The sequence below is a fragment of the Equus asinus genome, chromosome 8 (genome assembly GCF_041296235.1).
Source record: "Equus asinus isolate D_3611 breed Donkey chromosome 8, EquAss-T2T_v2, whole genome shotgun sequence".
Taxonomy (NCBI): domain Eukaryota; kingdom Metazoa; phylum Chordata; class Mammalia; order Perissodactyla; family Equidae; genus Equus; species Equus asinus.
This window is the reverse complement of record NC_091797.1, coordinates 67598107-67608198: the sequence shown is the minus strand read 5'-3', so window position 1 is coordinate 67608198 and position 10092 is coordinate 67598107.

Here is a 10092-nt window from a genome sequence, read left to right as displayed (position 1 = left end):
TTTTGAGTAAGTCTACCTAAAAGACAGAAAAGCTATGTTTTGCTAAAATAATTTCCTCTGTTCAGAAAGAAAGAGGCCTCTCTTAAGATTTTTTTTTGACTATTTTAACTTCTCTTGACTGTTTCTGTTGTCACTTTAAATAGATGCCTGAGCATTGTTTCTTAGTGAGTGTTGTTTCCTACCTGAACAAGAATTTTAAAGCCTTTTGTTTTTCTGTTTTTTTCTTTTGAGGAAGACTAGCCCTGAGCTAACTACTGCCAATACTCCTCTTTTTGCTGAGGAAGAGTGGCCCTGAGCTAACATGCACGCCCGTCTTCCTCTACTTTATGTGTGGGGCGCCTACTACAGCATGGCTTTTGCCAAGCGGTGCCATGTCTGCACCTGCGATCCGAACCAGCGAACCCCAGGCTGCCAAGAAGCTGAACATGTGAACTTAATTGCTGTGCCACTGGGCTGGCCCTGCCTTTTGGTATTTTTGACAAGCTTCTCCCTCAAAAAATATTCAAGTCCTGAATAACGGCTTTCTTTTGACCTGGATGAAGAAAGAGAATTTCTCTGGGGATTTTCAGAGGGCCCCTGGGACTTCTCAGAGAAATTTGCTCTCTCTTCCTATAAGGAGAAAGATTCTAAACTAATTAGGTTTATTTGGTCTGTTAAATTACATGGGAAGCATTGTCAGATAAGTAATGATAAAGTTTCTTAGGTGGTATTATGTGGGTAAATGTTATTGATATAAATGTTTTGAAATTTATAATATTCCTAAAGTTTTGATTAGTCCTCATTGTCAGCCATAATTCTAGTTATTATTTTAAGGTGTTGTATACCACAGAAATAACCAAATTTCTTTGTGAATTGTCATTAAATCTTTTGTCATTTACAGACAGTTATTGTTTTCCTTTGATGCTTTTGCTTTTGTAAATATGTCTTGGCTTCTGAGAGATTCATGGAAAGAACTCTGACACTCACTCTGGAATGCAGGTTTCTGATATGCTTTCTGATTATAAAACTGAACTGGCTACAAAATTAGAGAATTCTAATGGAGAAACTGATAACCCCGTAAAACTGCTAAAGAAGATTAAGACCAAAAAGAATCGATTACACAGGACCATACGAACTGATGAGTATGATGATAATTTTTATGACTTTTGTTTGAAATGTTGATTTTTTGATGTTTTGCTTTGTTTTCTCAGATTTAAGAAAATGTTTTTCTCTTTTCTCTTATGCTAACTATGACTTATAGCAACTTGGTGAAATTATACCTTTGTGAACAGAACTGAAACATTTATATTTTTCTCCCTGCCTGATCCCTCCAGAATTTGGAAACACTTTGTGAGTGAGTATGTTTATTTTGTGGCAATATAGTTATTTGCATGGGTTCGATAAGAATCTGTTCTCCTTATAACAGGACACATTGGTTATATTACAAAGGCTTTGACTGGAATATCATATTGGAGAGAAACACACAGGCTCAGATATGACAAGACAGCTTTTCAGGAACAAAGATTGGACTTTGTGGAATAAAGCCACTTGGAAATATTGACCTGGTACCTTGTTTACAGCGATTCCAGCAATCTCACCTGGTAAGTAAGGAGGCTCACTTGTCTGGCAGGTGCCTGAAATCACAAAATATTTTGGAGGACCTCAAGAAGAGAGGAATCCACCCAAACCTGTAGGTACTGCTGGCAAAATCTGATGGCAAGTCCTTGGGTGGGCTTTTCTGGCCTTGAGAGACTTCAAAGTTCAATCTGAGTCCTCATAAAAAATTCCAGCAAAGCAGATTTAAAAGAACCTATATGATCAATTGCTATTCTTGCTGCACTTATGTAAATGATTGGGCCAAGTTTATTAAAACTAAACATTTTGCAAATCAATGAATCTCAATTTGGCTATCTTTGGTAAAAATGAGGGTGACTTTAGAGAGAAAAATTGTGTTTCAGTAAAAAACTATAATACACGTTTGTAGATATTAGATCCTAGCTCCATTAATTGTCTTTGAGGTTTTTGTTTTCTACCTGTGAACTGGACTAGATGCTGAATTCTTCTAGTCTCCTGAAATATCTGGCTACAAAGCTCCAAACTAATCTTTTCAGTTTTTTAAATCGTTTTCATTCAGAATCATTGAGAACTGAACCTGACCTTTTTCCTGAAGGCTTGCAAACTGAAGCTTAACAACTTGATACAAACTTAAGAGAGATTCATGTGTGAGGCTGTGTAAGCTGTAAGCCACTCTGAAAGATACCCGAATGCCTGATGACATCATCAGAGACATCTTAAGCTGCAAAAGATGCTTCGACTCTGACATCTAGAGATCTTCTTGACTGGCTACCCCCTGGGCTCAGGAGCTGCTTTATAATTTGCTCCACCCATTAAGCTTGTTTTTATTTTTATTTTCATAGAAATACTTCTTATTAAACACCTGATTGTTTGCTTCCACAATATAGGCCTCACTTTGGGAGCCAACCTGCATCACTGCCTTCTAAAATGAATTTAACTGGACTGATCTATTATCAGGACTAAGAAATGTGTTCAGTGGGATGCAACAATCTGCCACTCAGCTTCTGGACTATGAAATTTCTTAAGGTTTCAAAGGACTGTGAAACTTAAAAGTTTCAAAGGTAGGACTGTGGGGGACTGGAATTGGCCACCCCAAGATAAGATATGTCTCTTTGGCATGAGGATTATTTTGGGCTGGTTACTTTAAAAAAAACTGCAGACAGGAGAGAAACTCTGAGAAGTGGAAGTTACCCTTCGTTAACAGACATTTACATTTGTAAAGGAAATCTCCTTCTGTACTAGGAAAAAGGGGGACGACCTCATCTCTTGAAACTCTTAATGCAGAAGGCGAGGACTTAAATCTGCATAATAGCCTTACTCTTGTTTACTGTGCTTTTCTGGTGATCTCCCACAACTGACTCCCCCACGCTCAACATCCTCCTTTGTCTTTAGCTGAGGGTGGTATTTAAGGGGTGAAATTCTGCCATTTTGGTGAGTTTCTCAGTTTGCCTGGGCCTCTGCCATGTATACATGTTATAAAGCTTTAATTTTCTCCTGTTATTCTGTTCACGTGAATTTAATTCATTGTCTGGCCAGAAGGACTGAGAGCAGGTAGAGGAAACCTCTTCCTCCCCTACATTACCATCACCTGCAGTGTGTGTAGAAGCAAATATCCACCTCTCCCATTTGAATATTCATTCCCCATCCCAAATAAACATCCCTGCTTCCCACTGTTCGGGGATGCCATGACTCTGGAAATGATTCCTCATGGTCCCCTATTTGCCTCAAATATACTTACTTTGTGAGATAACAACTTCTACTTCCGTAGAGTCTCATTTAACTCACCAGGAGGGAACCCACTTCAGTTTCTGTAACAAGTTGGTGCCCAACGTGGGGCTTGCCCCTTCATGGTGCTTGTGCCGGCAGCTTGACGTCGCTGTCCCCTTGGGAAAGCCAGTGGCTGCACTGAGTGCTTTGCTCGGTGGCACTCTCCATGTGAGGTGCCAACCCCATGGCAAGGCTATAAGAGTTTTTCTTTAAGTTGTCTCACAAAGCCTGCCTGTTGGGGCCTGGCTTTGGGGTTTGAGTTCCCATCCAGGGGTAGCCTGGCTCAGGGCAGTAAGAGTCCCCTCTAGTTGGAAAGATTGCACAACCCAGCCACTCTAGCTGGCTGATGCTTGGCTCTGGCAAGATGGGAGCAATCCCTGTTGACTAGTCAGGGGTTCAGGTCCCCTCTGGTGATTGAATCCCCTCTGGAGTGAGGAGGTGGGGGTTTGAGGTCCCCCCTGAAGTCACTGAGTTTGTCTTTGTGTTGGGCCTGTGATGGGAGGAGGGGTCCCCTTAAATAGGGTCAAGCTCCCTCTGGTGTTGCCGAGTCTGTTTTTCATTTGTTTGTTTTTGTCAAGGAAGCTCGACATCAACCTTGTTTGTCCACGGTCTGGCTTTTCTGGACTCCAAGGCCTCCTTTCTTTTTCCCTTGCCCTCACTATCAGTGGTCCCTGGGTGAAACCCAGCGTCCACCAGTTTTATTTTCCCTTTAAGGATTTCATTACTCTGCCTGGGTCTTGTTTCAGGATACTAGGGTGCTAGATCTCCTCTGGGCACAACTTTGTGGCTTCTGTGTCACCACTATCTGTTACAAGTTGCACCTGGAAGGTTGGAAAAGACACTAGAACATGGGGGGAGCAAGCTCCATCCCAGAGGAAAGTCCGTTGTGCTGCATCCTCCAGAGCTGGAAAGCCTTCAGGTATTCCCCATTGACCCGAGAGCAGATGACGCTTTCTTGTAACTGAGCCTGGCTGCAATATTCACTGGAAGATGGGGAAAGATGGCCAGAAAATGAGACCCTAAGTGTTAACTCCATACCACAATTATATCTAATTTTCAAGAGAACAAAGAAAGAGGAAGACATCCCCTATGTCCAGGGCTTCGTGGCATGTGTTCCAATGAAGGGTTAAAGGTTGACTCTAAGACTTATCTTTCTGATAAGGAGGACCTGCTCCTCCAAGTCAGGAAACGTGGGACTAAGGAAAGCCCACCCAGAGTCCACCTTGCTCACATACACCAGCTTCGGCCCCATGGTTAGACCAGCTGGTGAGCCCTGGGGGACCTCCACCTTATCCTCCAACCTCACCTCTGCTTAAGCCAGAGGCCAGAACAAGGCCAAACCCTTTGCTGTTCTGCCCAGCGATCCCCATACAGGGAATTGGACTCTGCCACAACCAAAGACCCCTCACGCTCCTCTCCCAGACAGTACAACTAGATTAGGAACCAGTTCTTAATCCCTATTTCATATCTCATAGTGCTCCAGACACCCGTAGGAAACTCTGAAAGTTGGCTATCGGTCCTGATGCCAGTCCTGTACAACTACGAGAGGCTGCATTGAGGGTGCTCCATGACCAGCATGAGGCTGAGGATGAAAAGGAAGACAAGAAGATGAAAAGGTAAGTCACTCTGCCAGCTGTGGCCAGCCAGTCTCCTCAAGGTAACCTAAGGGGGAGGAGGAAAGTGACATGGGTGAGTAACCCCGGCCCCCACCGAGGGACCAGGAGGCCACCAACATCGTCGGGGGCTAATTGGTGTGTGAACTGCCAACAGGAAGGGCGTTGGTGGCAGGATTGTCTGAACCATCCCCAGGGAGGGAAGGGATCGAACAAGACCAAGCCGTGGCAGTTCCCCTTGACTACAGAGGAGATGTGATGGGGCTGTGGGGCTCCCTGGCTGACTCCAGGAGGCCTGGGTGACCTTGGCAGGAGGAGAAGAGCAGGTTGAATCTTTGCTCCCTAGTGGAGCCATGTTCTCAGTGCTGAATGCCCAAAAGGGAAACCTTTCTGAAGGAAAGTGTGACCTAAAAGAGGTCTCAGGGAAGGGAGAGGCCCAAATATTTCCGGAGCCCTGGACCTGTGAAACAGGGTCAAAACTGCTGAAGCATTCTTTACTGTATTTACCAGAATGCTCTGTTCCCCTTCTAGGGAGGGACATGCTATCTAAGTTAGGGGCCTCAACAAGCTGGGAACAAGAGAAAATCGAGATCCAGGTGCCCAGGAGTCGGGGAGGTGAGTGATGGCCCTCTTACAGGATACAGCAGCTCTGGAAAAGGAAGAGATTCCCCTACATGTCTTAAGCTGAGCTAACTCGGAATTATGGGCACAAGGACAGGTGCAGTGGGCAGCTGGTGCCACGCCAGGAAAGGCAAAACGGAAGCAGGTAGGTCGTTGGCCCCGGGTAAAACATATACCCCTTAAAGCCAGAAGCCATAAGAGGAATCCTTCCTGTAATCAATAGGCTTTTAGAACAGGGATTGTTCAGGCCATGGAGATTCCATGGAACACTCCTATGTTACCTGTTAAAAGGTTGGGAACAGGGGAATATAGATTTGTTCAAGACCTTAGTGCTGTCAGTGCTGTACAGTCCTGGAGTTATAATAGTAAATTTCTTCATTTTGTTTCTGGTCCAGAGCTCCTGAAACTCCTGTAATTACCCATATGACAGCCATATGGGGCATCTTTTGTTATAATAATTACTTTAGTGCTCAGTTCCTGAAATAAGTCCAGAGCCATAAAGGTGAAACAGTTTGTCTTGTGTGATTCCTAACAAGCTCATTTCAACCCCACCTGAGCTGATGTTAATAAGGTGAGTTTTGGAAAGGCTCTAAGGGTGGGGGCTGGTTGCCAGGGAAACCAAGTGTGTGATTTGGGGGTTGCAAGTTTTAGCCCCATCTCCCTCCCCACACCTTCAGGTGGGGAGAGGGGCTGAAGATTGAGTTCAATTGCCAACAGTCAATGATCTGATTAATTATGCCTATGTGATGAAGTCTCCATTAAAACTCAAAAGGATGGTGTTCGCAGAGCTTCCACGCTGGTGAACACATGGAAGTTCGGGGAGAGTGGCACACCCAGCGAGGGCCCGGGAGCGCCTCGGCCCTTCCCCACATATTTTGCTCTATGCGTCTCTTCCGTCTGGCTGTTAATAAGTCAAAGGTTTTCCTGAGTTCTGTGAGCCGCTCTATGAAAGTAATCAAACCCAAGGAGGGGGTTACGGGAACCTCTGATCTTGTGGCCGGTTGGTCAGAAGGTGACAACCTACACTTGCAATTGGCATCTAAAATGGGATATAAAGGATAATCTAGTGGGACTGAACCCTTAACCTGTGAGATCTGATTCAATCCCCAGGTAGATAGTGTCAGAGTTGAGTTAAATATGTTAAACTTCTAGCTAGCAAGGGATATAAAGTGTCTAAAGAGAAGGTACAAATATCTGAAGAGACTGCAAGGTACTTGAGCTTCATCATTTCAAGGGGACAACACAGCCTTCCCCTAGAGAGGAAAATGGTAATATGTCAACTTGCTTCACCAAAAATTCGAAGGCAGCCATGAGGATTCTTGGGGATGGCTGGCTTTGGCTGCATTTGGATCCCTAACTTTGGATTAATTGTTAAGCCTCTCCGGGGTAAACTACAGGGGCCTCTTTCAATTGGATGTGCTATGTGACCAAGCTTTCAATAAACTTAAAAACTTGCTAATGGAAGCACCTACACTGGCCTTACCAGACCAGAGCAAAACATTTGACCTATACGTCTATGAAACACAGGGAGTAGCTATAGGAGTGCTAATCCAAACGTTGGGACCCTAAAAAGAATAGCAGCCTATTTCTCAAAGCAGCTAAACACTGTGGTGAAAGGATGGCCCCCATGCTTGAGAGCTGTAGCTGACATCTGCCTGTTAATCACGAAAGCAGACAAACTGACTAAGGGCCAACCTGTGATGGATGTGGACACCCCATCAAGTCTCTAGCCTACTAGAGACTACAGGACACCTCCGGCTATTCGAGAATAGAATACTACAATATCAAGCTATGCTGCTAGGTTCCCCTCAGATTTCTTTAAAACCCTGTCATACCTTAAATCCGGCTACCCTGCTCCCTGATTCCAAGGGGCCTATTACCCATGCTTGCCCAGAAGTGATTGATCAGATTTGCTCTAGCCACAGAGATCTCCAGGGTGAACCATCGCCTAATGCAGAGGAAGTATGATTTGTAGATGGGAGCGCCTTCATGAGTAACGGACAAGGAAGAGCAGGTTATGCAGTAGTGTCTCTGCATGCAACCATAGAAGCCAAGGGGCTGACACCAGGCACCTCGGCCCAAAAGGCAGAAATAATTGCATCAATGAGAGCTTTGGAATTGGGAAAAGAAAAAATAATAACAATATACACAGAGTTTAAATACGCTTTCTTTGTAATTCATACTCACGGAGCCATTTGGAAAGAAAGAGGACTTCGTAACAGCAGCAGTAAAGAAATTAAACATGGGCCAGAGATCCTTAAAGTGCTAGAAGTGGTGCAGGGCCCCAAGGAAGAAGCTGGGCTCCATAGGCAAGGCCATCAAAGTTGGGAATCGGAGGGCACAAAAGGAAGTAACTGGGCAGCTGCAACTGCAAAAGGGGCCGCTCCATCAGGAGAGCTCCAGTTACCATGAATTACCACTCTGCCCTTCCGTGAATTTACACCTTCCATGAACTTACCCCGGATGAAGTAAGGGAAGCCACTACATGGGGTTATCAGTGGTCCCCAATAGTCAGGGCTGGATGATAAACCAATGAGGGAAGATTCGAGTCACCAAACCAACAGCTTGGGTTTCCTTAAGCGTGCTCGTGCTGTCTTAAAACTTGGAAAAGCAGTTTGTCGCAAAATCTGCTACATCCTACTTGGGTAAGGCCTCGCGTGGTGTCACTAACCACATATTCTTCCCTAAATTTAGAAGGAATCACCCCTTGGATCCACTACACAAGGGTGAAAAAAAGCAAAGAAAAAAGAAAGCTGTCCAGCTCTGAACATCCAGAGAGATCATCACAGACAACTGAGGACTCTGAGTTTTCCTGCAAACCACCCTCTGATCTGAAACTCTTGTTTCAGCGACACTATCCAGATAAGTAAATCCCAATGACCTGTCAACCTTTGAATGACTGGCTATCCACCCCAGGCTCTGCCCTGGATCCTAACCAACCCCATGCCACTTAGGCACAGTAGGCATCCAAGGAGGTTGCATGTTCCTGGGCAGCAAGACTAGGTCCATCAGAAAAGGATGGGTGACAAATTGAAATGGCAAGCAATAGGATATATTGGAATATATGAGGAAGCCATTTGGCCTGACTTTGTTTGTTCCAAAAGGGCCTGACTGTGGCCATTGAGCATGCATTGTATATCTGCTTAGACATTTTGAGATAAAGGTGCAACTTCCCTCCCCCTCCCAATGTTGGCATCTCCTTAAAGATTAAGCATCTTTCTTTAGTCTGGGAACTGATTGCAGTGCTCATCTGTGACCGCCTAGCTCGAGGCAACAGACCTGCCACCCTGCGTGGTTCACCGAGACAGCAGACCTATCTGCTGTTTCCATCAATTGCTGTGCTGACAGAGCCCTCGTGACTATTGTAAAAGGGACATTTCAATCATATGTGAAACATACTCTTTGAGGGCATACAACCACCCTGTATACCCCCACTTCTTTGGAGTGCTCTCTTCCTTTGTGGAAGGACTCTCCTGGGTTATAATCCTCAGATTTTAGCTCAGAATAAACTCACCCAAATTTTCATTTATAGATTGGTTATGGATTATTTTTGTTGACATGGGCAACCCAGTATGGAGACTATAAAAAAGCTGGTGGAAGCTGGAGGGAGGGGGCAGGTAGGCCCAGTTCCTAAATGGATACTAAAGGCATTGAGGCTATAAAATTACAGATGGTTGTCACAAACTACTCAGGGCTATGCATAAGTTTGGGTCTAGGCCTCAAACCTATCTGAGATTAATTGGAAATTCTGCTCCTCTACTGGTCCCTATGTCAAAGTGAATGCTCAGCAGGAAGTAGTTACCAAAGATGGACCTTTGACCTGTGCCCCTCGAGAAGGAGGAGCATGATAAACTAGAGGAGGGATTTTGTCACTGACTAGTTGCCCCAGGAACTCAAGGGTGGATTTGGAAGCATTTAACTCTTTTTCCAAATTGCTCTTTCTCCTTTTGTTGTGTTAAGGAGATACCATAACCAACCACACTGATCCAGACCAGGCCTCACCACGAGAGCTATACCTGTGGCCTTTGCCTTATTTTTAATGCTAAGATCTCTCCAGGAGGACCTTAGGCCTTATTACCATCACCTGCAGTGTGTGTGGAAGCATGTTTTCCATCTGAGCCTGCGCAAGAGGATACCCACCCCTCCCTTTTGAATATTCCACCCCCATCCGAAATAAAAGGTCCCTGCTTCCCTTTGTTCATGGAAACCATGACTCTGGAAATGATTCTGAGTGGTCTCCTTTTTGCAGCAACTATACTTTGTGAGACAACTAGTTCTGATGGAGCGTCTGGTTTAACTCGCCAGAGAGAACCCATTTCGGTTTCGGTAACATTACTGAACTCTCTCTAAATATGTGGTAAACATCTCCCCTTTGCTCCAGGCATGATTTCTAGCCACGGAAGTAAATACATGCGCTGAGTCAAAATAAAATCATGCACAGGATACAAAACAAGTCTGACAGCCTCTCTTTTTTTTCCTATGTACCTTAGTTTCATGAAAATGTATGTGGCTAGAGGAAAACACATTCCACAGTACC